Source organism: Mus caroli, unplaced genomic scaffold (genome assembly GCF_978045245.1).
Source record: "Mus caroli unplaced genomic scaffold, Mus_caroli_1 scaffold_13, whole genome shotgun sequence".
Taxonomy (NCBI): Eukaryota; Metazoa; Chordata; class Mammalia; order Rodentia; family Muridae; genus Mus; species Mus caroli.
Genome location: NW_028227268.1, coordinates 56,711,922 through 56,727,001, shown reverse-complemented (window position 1 = coordinate 56,727,001; position 15,080 = coordinate 56,711,922). Strand labels below are relative to the sequence as shown.

At 45.1% G+C, this 15,080-nt stretch overlaps 1 protein-coding gene across 4 annotated transcripts in view; it reads right to left on the bottom strand.

The window, feature by feature from the left end:
- Positions 1-15,080, bottom strand: part of Shisa6 (shisa family member 6) — a 292,149-nt gene that overhangs the window by 41,784 nt on the left and 235,285 nt on the right. The gene's annotated exons all lie outside the window — the stretch shown is intronic.

Below are 15,080 nucleotides of genomic sequence, written 5' to 3'. Positions count from 1 at the left end.
AGGAGCACCCCACCCCCCACCCCCACCCCCTACCCCTTGCAGCAAGGGCAGAGGCTGTAGCTCTTTGCCCACTGCTGGGTTCCCAAGCAGCAACATTCCATCTGTGATATTGAGAAACAGCTGGCAATGAGACTTTGGTGAGGAACCAGAGGGACACAGCTGAGGAACCATCAGGGGACAGGGATGTTATGAAGTCACTGCTGTCAACCTGAGGTGCAGAGCAGTGGGTTATGTATGCCTTCCTGCTCCTCCTCCCCTTAATGCCATTGATCTCTGTGTCTCCTCTCTTGTCAACCACCCCAGATCTACTGTTCCTATCACTCATTTATAAATCCCACTTTCAAGTTGCTCTTCTCTGTGTCATGAATGATCAGTGAGACCACTAACATCCCTCTACCCAGGGCAAGGTACACATGTGCCTATAGTACCACAGAATATCAGGAAGCCAAGTAGCTCTCCTCACCCTTGCCATGGTCTTGTGGGGCAGTGGGTTACACACAGACAGCCTGGTCTCCAGTTGAGCAAAGGTCTGGAATCCTGGGGACCTGATAGGTGGTGATTTCCACCTACATGGGACAGAAGGTGTTAAATCATGTCTCCTGATCCCCTGGCTCCTGTCGAAGTTACCGCCCCCACAGCCCGCCTCCCAGGAGAGGCTATCAGTGTGTGGCTATCAGTCACGTAGGAGCAGCACCAAGCCTTCCCACATGCAAATAGGGTTTCCCCAAGCTCTCAGTCCAAGCCAATGAGAGGTACCTGCTGTCGAACCCTGAATAACCCCTAAAACTGTATATAAGTCTGACCCAGGGAATTAAAGGTGTGTGAGAACTACTCCATCATCTGAGCCTTTTGTTCCAAGAGATGTAACACTTGGGAAGAGATCTTCTCTCCTGAAGCACTGCCTGAGGCTCTGCCACACTCCTCACTGTCTAGTCGGCCTCTCATTGATCCAGGCCAAGCCGACTCCGTGCAGAGCAACTCAGTTACTGAGTGACCTGGAAGGCACAGTGGAGACTTCGCCTCTCTGCCCGCACTTGCTTCCCTTCGCCAGAGAGCTCCTTGGAAAGCCTCCTGTACTCAGGCCCACATGGTCTCATTAATTTTTCTCTTCCTCCTCAGTCGGACATCAACTAGCTCCCTCTGTTTCCTCCAGGCCAAGCCCAGCCTCCCTCCAGCTTTTTGCTGGTGTGTGTGTTTCTTTCTGATCACTCTTAGAGAGGCAGCTCAGAGAGATAGAGAAGCTGAGTGTTCAGTGAAAGAGACTGCTAAGGGTTACAGTAGCAGCATGTGTGGATGCTGAGTCCATAGCAACACTACCCACAAGTTGAGGCCCCTCAAGCATTTTTCCCAACCCTGTAAACCCAATCTCCTGTCTAGAACTCCTCACTCTGGACCTAGCCATGTTTGAGCACTGTGAACATCTCTTTGCTCTCAGGCTCTGCCTCAAGTGCTTCTGTCATCCTCTCTATCCAGTAGACAGGAGGTCAGGCTGGGGAGCTGTCGCTGTCCTGGGTGCTGAACCCCGGGTTGTAAGCCACGGACTGCTAGTGGACATAAAAGAAAGATGCTCTCAGCTTGACGGGTTTTAGTTTAAAGTTATAAAGATATCCTATCTTCTCAGTTCCATTACTGCGTGGTGTGAGACTACTGTTTGTCTAGTCATTCAACATTCTTCCAGGTCAGTGTTCCTCTTACTGTTGACAGTGATTTCAGAGAGCAACGCTGATCTCATCCTTACAACTTCAGCTATTGCTTGGCTTGACTTTGTGGGGCCCGATCCTATCTAAGTCCTCATATGATTGTAACTGAGGACTTTTATGGTATTGAATTAGCAAAATTAACACCTTTTATTCCAAAGAAATAAGAAACTATGTGCAAAAGATTTGTCCAACCCTAACTGATTTCTATGTGATGCCCAGAGTCTCTTAACCAGTGTTAGAGACTCTTCTGTTGATGTGTAGCACCTTTCCAAAATGATTCATATGGGAGTCAAGGAAAGGGGAGAAGAAGAGAGAAAAAGAGGAAATGAAGACAGCTCAAAACATACAAAGGAAGGTGATGCAGAAAAATCAGACAAGAAACAGAAGTGAGGTGTCAGTGTGCTGGGGAATAAGAAGAGGTGGCTTCTTCTAAGTATCACTTATGAAATTAATTTTCATCAGCTTCATAACTATCAGCCTTAGAAAGTCTGTCTGTCTGTCTGTCTGCTGTCTGTCTCTCTTCACACACACACAAATATACCATATTCTATGTATGTGGAAATCTTCATTAGGATTTGCAAATTGTCATGTTACAACCACACGTTAGGGATAAAAGATCCCTTTCCAGCTCTATCATATCCAAAGCCTGTGACTATATAACCGCTTCTCAATTATCATCACACTACATGTCTTCCATCATTTAAGAAGTGCTTGGTCATGGAATCCTAGAGTGTGCCTGTCTACTTTCCAAGTCTCACTCCAATTCAACTCCATTCAGGAAGCTTTCCCATGTCACCATATCTATAAGAAACATCTTCCCCTAGGTTCTCCATGATTCTTGGACTATACTACTCTCCCAACACTTATCTTAGATTATTTTGTGATATGAAAGAACAGGTCTGAGGCTTTCTTCTTCATTTGAGTTTTGCATAATTTTTGGAAAGCAGGGGTCAAGCCTCTCTTTGAGGATTCTGTTTCTTGGAACACCAATCTCATTGGTTTACAAATCAGGCACACCATGATGCTTACGTGTATAGAATATCTTTAGAACTTATGTAGGACTCAATTTATAGAGGTGGCATTGCCATGAAAGAGCCTTGAAATGTCTGACTCATGGTCCATTTTCAGAGTGTTGTAGACTATGAATATGGTGATCAAACAAGGAGGACTTAAAGGAGGGAAGATTCTAGACAGACACTATAGTATCCTCCTACACTAACTCAAAGGGCTAAAGTCTGTGGAGTCCTACCCTCCACTTCTACAAGGCTAGCAGACAGGAAGATGTCTGCTTCTGCAATATATTCATGAACCCAAGCATGCCCAAGAAAGATATTCCTGGCAAGAACTTTTCTAATTGAATCTGAGTGTGAATTTGGAATTGTGGGAAACAAACCACATTTATTCCTACTCTCTGGAGGAAAGATAACTGCACGCTGGAGGAAAAAGTAGTTAATCTGTTGTTTGAAATGTCTGAAAATTTCTCCCAACAACTCAAATAGATAAGACTCCAGCTAGATCTTTCTAGGTTATACACAAAAGGCTTTGTTTTGAGAACCCACTAGTGCTGGAAAAGTAAGCCTCTGGAAATCTAGTTATAGCAATCCCACAGTAGGCACCTACAAGCTTCAAGGCAGTATTAGGAACATGTTTATGGAACATTCTCATGAGAACTTGGGTACTCCTGGGAAACAAGTGCTGCGATAGCCTCCCTCAGATCCAATTTCCTACCTCTGGGAAGGGCCAGAAGCATAACTTGTCTGGATTCAGCAGGAATTTTTAAATTCTAGTGTCTCCAAGACCTTGGCTCTTTCTCTTCACCATGAAGAATGTGAGGGTAGGTGTGCTCTTCCCCCCCTTTCACCATCATGTTATTCATGATATGTCTGAGACTTTTAGCCAGGTTTCTAGATCCCTAGAAGATGGGAGACCAATGTGTTAGGTTGTAACCACACATTCTTCTGTTTGCAACACCCCAATCCTTACCTAGGCTTACCCATGTGATCTGTGAGAAGCCACCCCCTTCCTCCGATCTTCACATCTCTGGCTCAGGACAGGAATGCTGAGTTTGTTTGCTTGTTTGTTTAAGAACTGGGCTATCTCAAAATCTGAAGCATCCTCTAAATGGGCAGTAGAGAAAGCACTGCAGGAAGGATGGTCCTTCCTGAGATGAAAGAGTGTTTTCAGGGCAAAGGTTTGCTCAGTACTTTAAGCTGGTTTTGGTTTTTTTTTTTTTTTTTTTTTGTCCTTGTTATTAAAGAGTGGGTTCCATGGAGTTTCTACATATACCAGGGAGTACAGTCAGATAATTAGCTGCCTCTTTTCTGCATTGTACCCAAGGATTTCATTTCATCTAGAACTCTAGATTATAGCAATTCAACTGGCAAGCTTGTGGAGGCAGCCATCACTCTTTTTTTCCACATATATGAGCACATTCTCATCTGCCTACATCCACTAAAGGGTCAAGGAGTCTACAAATCCTTCCCAGGTCATTGAAGAATCATTTATACAACCCACTGTCTTTTAGTAATAACACATGCATCCATCCCAGATAAAGGAGAATCTCCCAAGGGTTTAAAAATCGCCAGAAGGCGCTGTGTTATTTTGGTTGTTTTATTGTATTATGAACATCAGTACAAGGTTAAATAAACACAAAGACAGACATTAGAAGGCTGCAAAAAGCATACACATCAACATATTTGTACATACAAAAGGGTACAGGGACACTGACAGAGCATACAGGTACACATACAATACAGACAACAGACAGAGGATGTGGCTACATCCTACTGCATTCTACATGAAACAGCATAAGGTACATAGAGCAGATGAAGGTTGACAAACATCATAATTTAACATAATCAACATCCATTTTCAGTATACATTCAGCAACAGCACACAAAGCATTATTACATCTCTAGGGGTTCAGAAGGTTTTTGAAACGACAGAGAGCTTGTTGAGGGCCATCAGGCTGGGCTTGGAGAGTAGGAGAAACCAACTAACAACACAAGCAAAGCAGTGGGAGAAAAATCCATGAAGCTAGGTGGGAACAAGGGGAAGCTGGATACTCAAAGGCACCATGTCCTTCAGAATCTTGATGATAGCAAGATCAAAACTTTGTCTCTGTGGCGCAACTGAGCTTTGTCCAGACCCCTAGTCAACACCCCATCTCTGTCTTCCAGCCTCCTTTGACAAATTTAGGGCTTGAATTTTGCAGTAAACAGAGGAACCTGCTCTTATTTTGTCATCTGACTAGGTTCCCAGTACTGAATAATAGGCAACAGACAGGCCTCTCATGTTGAGAACTTTCAATCAAAACCTCCATGTTGTCAGTCTCAGGGTTCCAGCTCTAGCTCGGTCACCGACCAGCTGAACTATCATAGGCAAATCATCTTACCTTACGATCCTGTTTCTTTACCTGTAATATGACATTCCGAGCTAGGAGATAACCTCTAAGCCTCGTCAAGATCTTATACAGAGAAATTAAATTGAGTTTTAATAGCACCACTTTCTGGGGGAGAAATAAAACAAAACCTGGAATGGTTGATCAAAGGCAATCCACCCTCCCAGCCCTTCTCGATCTACCCACACTTATCTCCAGTGAGATTCTCGAGGCATGGTTCTGTGCCTCAACCAACTTCAAAAGGCTACCTCTTGTCCTGTGAAGAAAGGCTTCTGGAGTTTGGCAGTCCACCAGAGCTTTCACAGTTAGATGTGACTCCAGAACCCCAGCCCAGAGCCTGGCAGACAGAGACTACTTTTACTTTGGATCATCTGCATCTTCACATGTCAGAGTGAATGGATTGAGCTAAAGATGCTCTCCAAGGACTGCCACCTCATTTTGTGTTTCCAAGGCCCAAGAAAAAGGACCTCTGAAGAACCAAGTGGGAAAAAGGTGATTTGTTATCAAGGAATTATCTACTTCCCAATATAGCTCTGGTGAGGGAATAACTGGTCCCTCACCATGCCTATCCATTGTTCTTTCCCTTGTTTCCTCTGACTCTACCATCAAGGGAAAAAGTAAAATCCCCTTTCCATTTCCCTGACATCATTGGAACTTTCCAGGGTGGAGCCAGCCTTGAAGGGAGGCTACTTTTCTATGGTTATCTCAAGGTATGGTGGCCCACCTCATCTTCTTTTCTTCACAACTCAGAAGCATGGCCTGTGAACACCAGAGCTGGCTTTGTTTCATGCCCTTTCTCTCCTTTGGCCTATAGCACCTATAGAGGATGCTACCAGCCCATCAGCCTCCCATTCCTAGAGATGGGATTACATCACCCCTGGGCTTTTCTCTTCAAGTATGCAGCAAGCCTCGTTAATTCCTGTAATTAGCTCCAAGTCCTTTAATTGTCTTTCCCATCTTGAGGATGGCATCTGTTTTCTTGGCTCAATAGCAATGCTGTAGTCTATGTTCTTTAATCCTTAAGTCCTGATCTCTGAAGTCAGACAGACTCAAATCCAAGTCCACTTACAAGTTGTGTAATCATAGTTGGTTACTTAATCCTGCAGCTTCCTCTCTAAGGCAGGATTCAAGGAAACACCCTCAGGCCAGCCCTAGTGAAGACTGAAGGCACTTGTGCACGTCAGGACCCACAATTCCTGGCACACAGCTCACCCAAAAGTGTTTCCAGTTTTGCCTCCTGGTTTCTCTGTATACCTAAACATACTCCATAAACATTCTGAGGTTATAAAAGTTCCAGCCACAAGATTGATCACCCCAAACATGGCTGGTATAGCTCAGGAAATAAATTTTTAATTTGATTTCCTTTGAATTAATTTAAAGAGTTGTCTATGATCAATTATTTCTTTATCGGGAATTGTCTATGATCAATTATTTCTTTATCGGAATATGCAGAGCACTTTCTCTATGACAATGTCTCTGCTACATACAATAGGAAGATTGGCCTTATGAACACAATCCAAAAATGTGTTATGAAATACGTCCTGGGCTAGTGATGGACAGTCAACATTTTGATGGAACAAGGAGCAGTTTACTTCACTCTGTGCCTTGGATTCCTCATTCCCAATATTGTTGGCTAGGGCTCCAAGATCGCTTCCTCTGGGGGCTGCTGTATGTAATCACACAAGCTGGGCATAGAGTTATTGCAGGTAGCTAGTTCTGTTGATAGAGACTACAGTGTGAAGCACCCAGGAGTTTGAGAGCTGCATAGTCTTTCTAACCATTTTTGGGCTTGACAAGGCTGCCTTTCCAAGCTGCCTCTGCTGATACCTGCTATATGTTGGAAAGGATTTCCTCGTGACTTCAGAATGCAGCCTTTGATGTTATAGGACAGACAGAAGAAATGGGAGAAAGCATGCATGTGGCATCAGATCACATTCCCTTAGTCAAACACTTCCTGGAGTAGCCTCAACTGTCTGCTGAGGCCTCACATTCCACTGGCTGAGTATAAGCTATTGCTCCATGTTAATGCTCTACATGTTTACAAGTTTATATCTGTTGCCTATTCTAGATGGCTAAGTAGCTGAGAGCTGTTCTGTTAAGGCAGAGATTTTTTAGAGCCTACCAGCTACCTTCTGATGATAGACTTCAGGAGGGTAAGGTTGAGAGTGAAGAACAGCTAACATTTGTGTCTATGTGTTGGTATAATGCACACAGAAGTCCTCCAGATGGGCTGGGAAAGTCTGTTAGAGGGAGCACTATCACACTTCCAGGGATGCCCCTCTGCCTGGTGCTTGCCCTATACTGGAATGTGTACGTGGGTAGCTGTAATGGCCTCATGAGCCCCTCTAAGCCCCCTGCGCTTTCTGAAGTCAGTGATGCTTCAGATTCTAGACATGTGTTGCTCCAAGGTGGACCCTGGCATTGAAATATTCCTTGCACTCTTTTAAGAGATGCTTCTTGGCTGAGTGTTAGGTTCATGTCTTGAGGAAGCCGCTATGTGTTACTGCTAATGGAGAGGTGTGGCCTCAACCGTTTCTAGCTCCTCCATGTTTACAGATTCCTGGGATGCTCTGCTGACTGAGGAGCATCTGGCAGCATCTTCTACTCCTCTGGACCTCACTCCCTTTCTGTGACTGATAACAACGACAGGAAAGTCACAGGCACACTTACTAAGAGAACACTAGGTCTGGCATTAAAGTAAACAGTGAAGATCCATCATCCCACCAGCTCATTAAGAAAATCTTTGATGATTAGGACCCAAGTTCAAAGGAAGCAAGGAGCCACATCAGTTCAGCTACTTATGTGGCTGCATGAGTAATGGATGAGTAGGGGTATGGGCCATATATAAAAGAGAATTCTCTTTGGGAATCCTCTGTACACAGATGGCCTTAATAATTGACACTTCTCTCCCACAGCTTCTAACTGTGTGATTTAAAAGTCTGGTCTGCAGCCAAAACAACACAACTGTTATGCATCCCATAGATAAATCAGTCCCCTGATGCTAAAAACTGAAGGGGATGGAGAGAGTGTGATCTCTGAACATATGAACTAACATGCCCACTTAGTTCTGAGAAATGACATGGTGGCTGGCCCATGTCAGAAACATGTTCAGCATCTGCCCTTATGTCACTTAATCAGACCATGGTCACGAGGTGCAGCTGTCACAAGAGGGACTCTGAGAGCATATCAAGGGCATAGGGCTCCTCTATGCAACATTCTGGCAACGGGTACAGGAAGGGGGAAGAAGAGAGGATGGTACATACTATAGCCAACCAGGACCTGAGGCATGGGCCAGCCTCTCTTCCTCTCATTCTTCCCTGTTCTGTGGCATTGAGAGAGTCTGTAGTTCTCCTGGACCCCGAAGAACACATTTTCATTTGGCCTTCAGACCAGAAAATATAGCCAGTGACACCACTCAGTCTACTGGCTCCATAGACAGAGCAGAGGAAGAAGAGAGCAAAGAGAAATGCTGGGTGGAAAGGCAGACTGCCCCAAAGTAGCATAGCTGGGCCCTCCCTGACTCCAAGACTCTTTACTCAATGCACATATAAGACAGCTGAGGACAGAAGGGCTTTGTTCTGGGCTTTGGGCTTCTCAGTGTTAAAGCTGTGAAAAGTCTGCAGGAGGCTAGTCAGCACCTTGCCAGTTCCTTACCTGTTTGTAACTTTTGCTTTTATTTTTTTCTAGAAGCCTTATCTCTCAGTGAACCATAGACTATGGATTTCAGAATAGCAGGTCACCTTCACCAGAGGGTTCAGGTCCTCAGCCAGTAACAGTTCATTGAAGAATGGACATTTTGAAGACAGTAATGGCTGGCTTCAGACTGAAGCCCCTTTGACTCAATAGCTTCCAAACTTCTGCCTGTCGATCACGTTTTCCAAGTGATTCTGACAAACAGGCAGTCCAGGTGCTTCAGATGAGGTGTCTGATATTATCTCCAGCTTATACAGTACCTGCTCATGTTGTCCCCATCCTCCCTGAGACCACTAATGAACTATCTGTTCACTAACAGTTCTGTGCATTTGTGGAGTTGAGGAAGTAGCCGGAGATTGAATGTTAGGCAAAATAGTACCTCATTTAATGTAGGAACCCTAGCTAAGTAGACTACTGGTAAACCGGGAAACAGCAGAGCTTTGCTTTGTAGAACAGGAGAGTTCTGTTTTGGTATGGGGAGTTTAGAAAGGGCCTCGCTTTAGGTCCAGGTAGCCTGAAACTCACTATATAGTCTAGGCTGACCTCTAGAAGGCAGCCACCATCCTGTCTCTCTTTCTCCCAAGTTTAGGATTACAGGCATGGTTATGCCAGTAGTTGGTTGTTTGATTTTGCTTTGGTTTTTGTTGTTGTTGTTATTTGTTTTGTTTTGTTTTTAAGGTAGGGTTCTGTTGCCTTGTCCAGGCTGATAAAACTCAGGAGATTCTTCTGCCTTTCTTCCCCATGGTGGGGTTACAAGTGTGTGCTATCGCATCCCAAAGAGACCAGGAACTTAAGGGTTAGGTTGTAGGAGCCAGCCACATAATGGAAAGGGTCTGGACAAAAGGCATTTTACTAAAGACTGAGTGAGACACAGAGACTGTTGCAGGTGGGAAGCAGACTCTTTGGACCGGCACCAAGAGTATTAACAGCAGGGAAGAAGCAGGCACCCCTGGCTCAGTCCTCACTTCAAACACCATGTGACTGAGGCCTGCCTTCTGCACGGAGAGCCTGACTTAATTGGTATTTCTTCTAATTATCAGATTTAATCACCACCTCTCCAGTGAGATAATTTTTAACTCAAATGAGAAATTAGTATTATAAAAGAGCAAGTATGAAAAAAGAGCAGAATTCAGTGAGGGATGCAGGTTAAAGTGACTCTGTGTACTGGCACTTTACTCCCTTTGTCATTCAAGACATCTTACAAGCAGCAAAGGTCTGGGGTCTCTGGGCAGACTCACATCAGCTCTCTCCCATAGTGGGGGGAAGCCCTTAGCTGGCTGTCACGGTAGTCTTTCCACAACACAAGGAAATATCCAACATACACTCATTTGGTGAACAAAATTCATCATAACATTTGGGTAGTCTGGGGGCTCATTCAATTTGTCCACTGTACGTGCTCACAATTAGTTAAGAGATGTTGCAGACCATTGGCAATCCACTGATCAACACAGCATAGGTAATTCTCTGGTCAAGAAACCATTCCTGGGTCCCAGAAATAGCTCACCAACTGTAGGTACTTGTGTTTAGGCCTGGCTTTGATCCCAAGATCCCACAAAGTGGCAGGTGAGAATAGGCTTCAAAGAGTGGTTCTGCAACCTCTGTGTGCATGTGTCATGGTATGCAAGTGCCCCCAACACTAAATAACCTGAACAAATGAATGAATTGAAGTGGAAGGAGGGTGAATCAGACTTCCACTAGAATCTTAGACTGAGCTAGAGGAGACTGATTGCTTTGGAGACTGTTTTTAGCATAAGTGGACACGTGGCATCACATATATCATCCTTCTTTGACTGGACATACTCACAAAATTTCAAGAAAAATGGGGAAGATCAAGGCAGAAGCATCACTGCCCTCACTCCAGAGTCCAATGGCATCAGGCTTCATGTCCAATATCTTCCACAGGTTCCCTGCAGTTCATATACCTTGACACTAATTTTTCAAGTGCGTACCAAATCCCTGAAACAAGGTTCTTAGGACTCTTTGAGTCCTTTCTTTCCACCATGTTCCTGACAATAGTCAAATGGATGCCTACTGGTTTGTTTTCCTTATGGTGATCTTTACCTCAAGTCTTTTCCTTCCCAGTTACATCCTCTGATGCCCACAACCATGCATCATTCTTTTTATGAACTCCCCCTGGCCCATTGTATGGACAGCAGATGTGTTTTCTGGGCCATTGAGAAGGCTGCAGAGCTGGGCTTGTGCCCCAGCTCCCATTTCCACATCTTGAAAACTTTAGCCTCTTAGAGAACATATTCTCAGAGAAGAGGCTGACTGGGGAAGGACCCAGAAGAGCTTAGGATAGTTGTTCACTTCCTCACTCTACACCTCCAGGCTGGTGGAAAGCTCCCCTTCTCTGCCTTGCACCTTCAGTGCATGGAGAAGGCCTACATGGTGAACATTCTCCATGGGTACATGCCTTTTCTTGGGATTCCTATCCCTCCAGGAATCCAAACCGATTGCCCATCCACTCCCAACCCATCAGAAATAGTCATGGCTGATGCTCTGCTCTCATTGAGAGTCTGGGAGACAGCACTGAACCTCTGCAGAGGATGCTGAGCCCAGATGTGGGCTCCTAGTGACTGTAGGAGTGTGTAAATAATGTTTCTGATTAATATTACACTCTCTGAAACTCACAGAGGTAGGGGGAGACCTAATGCAGCTGCCCAGTTAACATAGGATGCCCTCATCCATCTAGGTCCATCATAGGTTAATTCTGCTCTCATTTGTTCCCATCATCCCCTCACTTTCCTGTCTTCTTGTCCCTCCATGTGTCTGACCCCTACTCACTGTCTGTATTTGCACTTCATGTACAGTATAATAGGGCTCACCGTCATTCACCTTTCCTTCCTTCTCATCCTTTGACCTCAACCCTCTGAGTACCAACAAGCCAGTGGGAGAACTTGGCTCCATGTCTCCACTGAAGAACTTGAGACACAGGTCAAAAAGTGGGCATCTTCGGCATGTGTGAACTAGACATGGAGGCAGGAGAGGTATCTGTTCTATTAAGCTGTGAATTAGGCCTCCTGTGATCATGAAGAAACCATGGTACTGTCCTGTCTGCTTTGATGGTAGAGGAAAGCTGTGAGGACTGCATGGGAACTTGAGTTCTCCATAGACAGGTTAACATTTAGGGCTGGCTAATTTCTTGTGTGCATGATGGGGCATGGTGTTCTTCCCATTGTCGGCTGTTCAGCAGTGTCTCTGACTTCAACCTATTACATGCCAGGAAACTGGCACCAGTTCAACCTGAACTAGTTAAAAAAAATGCCTTCAAACATTACCATATTTTCCCCAGCTAGCAACAAAACCCCCATCTGAAAACCACTGTGGAAGCCTGGCTTCTCTCTTAAGCATCTAAGAGGCTACATGCCTGGGTGTTCAAGCCCTGTTCACTAGGATGCTTGTTATGTCTGCCCTTTGGCTCTGTCTGCTGCACTTAACTCTCAAGTGTTTCTTTTTTTTTCCTTCCCATTTTGCAAATGGGGTCATTGCCTACTTTCCAGGATTAATGAGAAGAACAAATGAGATACAAACTATAAAGTACCACATAATATTACATGAAATATGTTTAATCACTACTCTGTTATTATATGCAAATAAGACTCCGGCTAGATACTCAAGGGAGAGTTAATTTTAAGTGATGAGGAAAGAAGGCAGGATGGGAATCCAGTAGATTGGATTGGGAGGTTTGTGCAAAAGTGTCTAAAGGGAAGAGGCGCTGGACAGTTGGGCTGGGTGAAAATAAGGAGCAAAAGCAGGAGATTTAGGTAGGCACTGGAGCCCTGGAATTGCACTGGGGCCAGGAGGATGAGGGCTGATTTGGGGCTCTTTCCCTAAGTAGAGGGAACGGTTGGAAACGGTTGGAGCCATGAAGGGTTCTGTCTTGGTTTGAAAGATGGTGAGATGGGGTATTGGGGAAGACCAGAATATTGCAGATGCCTTGGCCAGCTCAAGAGGGAATGCCAGGAAGGTGGGGCTCACCCTGGTGTAGAAGCCTCTCAGATGAAAACTGGGAGAGCTTTAGAGAAGACATCTGTTCTCCTGGCTGCTCAGGTTCTCCTGCTCTGTCCTCTGGAAATGGTGCTGTGGTTTCCCTATGGGGACTGTTTTTGTTTCTTTATTTTCTCTGGGTTGTGAAAATGGATTTAGCGATGAACACCTAGCTCAAGTGAGGCCAATCACAGCTGATATGCTCCAGCATTGGTGCTCCCCCTAAATCTCAGGACATTAAGATGCTCATGTTTCCTGCTGATACTGTTAACCCAGCAGCATGTTGGGGACCCTTTCTGAGAACAGATTTATTAGTAATGATAATATCTCTTTACCAGGAGTTAGCCATGCCTAAAGTTCAATACTCATCTTCTCATAATGCATATCAAGGTATTTTGGGTTAAAATGAAATAATAGATTCTGTTATAAATGTTTGCTTAGTCCCAATTGAGTTGGTCTTCTTTAGTGATGTAAGGGGTTGGTGTAGGAAAGCATCCAGAAGGCTGGCCAAGAAATCAGGAACCAACCTTGGTAGCAAAGGCTATGATACTTCCCCAGCCTTCAGCTTGTCCTCTCTATAAGAACATACTGAACAAGTCCATGGAAAACACCTTTCCCAGAAGGAAACAAGACAAGTCACTGCTCTTACAGCCAATCATCCAGGCTTATAAGTGTTAGGCACCAAGGTGTCCCCAGATCCAAGAAGGGGCAGTGTGTTGCTACTCTGTATGGACTGGCCCTGTGTAATGCTCCATTGGTTCAGTACTCCAGGCTCTTCATCCCAAAGGCCTCCTTACATGCCCCTCCCCCACCCAAACTAATCTGTAATATCAGACTTTCTCCTTTAGTAGGGATAACAAACTTGGGCAAATACTGGGTCAGACTCCTTACTGACAGGTTCTTTGTAGCCTGGAGGGAAGCTGGTATGGAAAAGAGGTGTCCAGAAAGCTCCCACTCTAGCTCTATGGCTAAACTCCGGGTTTTCTGGAGGGGTCAGTGCAAGCTAATTTTATTCCAGGATGGAACTGAAAAGTGAATGGCAGACCAGAAAGGGCACTGCCAAGAGAGTCCTGGTGTTAGCAAATGGCTGAACTCAATCGCTTCCAATGGAAGTCAAAGTACAGGGCATCTGTGTGCTCTGCCTGAGGCTAATCTTAGTGTTGAAATCTTTGTCAGTGTGCTCTAACTAGAACCTGATGAGGAGCCTGATGATTATGGTAGGGGGCCTCTCTCCATTCCTGTCCCCAGTGCCTTAGCAAGATTTCCTGGGTACCCACATAAAGACAATGCACATCCAGCCCTTCCCTATCCTCCTTCCAAGCACATCCCACACTCATTCTAGGAAGGCTGCTTATGGCTAACTGCAATAAGCTAATGTGAACAAGAAAGTGCTGGTGTTCGGTACAGGTTCAAGAGGTCCAAGTATGAAAGGCTACTAGAAAGTGATGGGAGCTCTAAGAGAACTGGGGCCTTCTGGGAAGTCCTTAGGTCACAGGGGGTAAGCCCTCAAAAGGGAGTGTAGAACTCGAATCTCCCCTTTCTTTTCCTGGCTGATGAAGTGGATGGTTTTGCTCTTCCAAAGGCACCCACCTCAAAGTGCTTTTGCACCACAAGCCCCCATAAGATGAGGGTACTCAATCATAGACTGAGCCTCCAAAGACTCCTCTCCTTATGACATAATTATCTCCGGTATTTTGTTAGAGTGATGGCAAGTCAATGAACACAGAAAGTTCCTCTGTGGATGGTGGAGATCAGTAATGGAAGCCAACCTCTGACCTTGGTGTTCCAGCATTGGACGGTGCATTTCATGGGAGCTCTCCCCACGCCCACCTTGGCTGATAGGAGGGAAGGAGAGACTGCCATAGGGTACTACTTTGTTCAGTTTCTCTGGGGCTGCTGATGGGGTGGTGATGGCCCACCTGGGCAGAAGCAAGCCAATGCATGTGTACAGACAGGAATGTCCATAGGTCACAGGTCAGTAATCTCAATGTAAAGGGCCAGAGACTCCATACTTCAGTCTGGAGAGGTTCTGCAACACTGCTATTCACCTTTGCCACCGTGGCTCCACACAGCCATACACAATGCATAAACACACCAGCATGATTTTATCTCACTCAGAGTTGTATGCAGAGCAGGCAGATCTACAAGGCAGTCACACTAATTGTCTGAATTCCAGGCTTATGAGTGATGTGGTGTACTGTGTCGACATACTAAGACAGTCTATTTTCTCTGCCCTCTTCTTTTGTCAGTGTTGGATTTCTCCTCTCCTTAATGAGTGACAGCAGCTTCTGATGAAG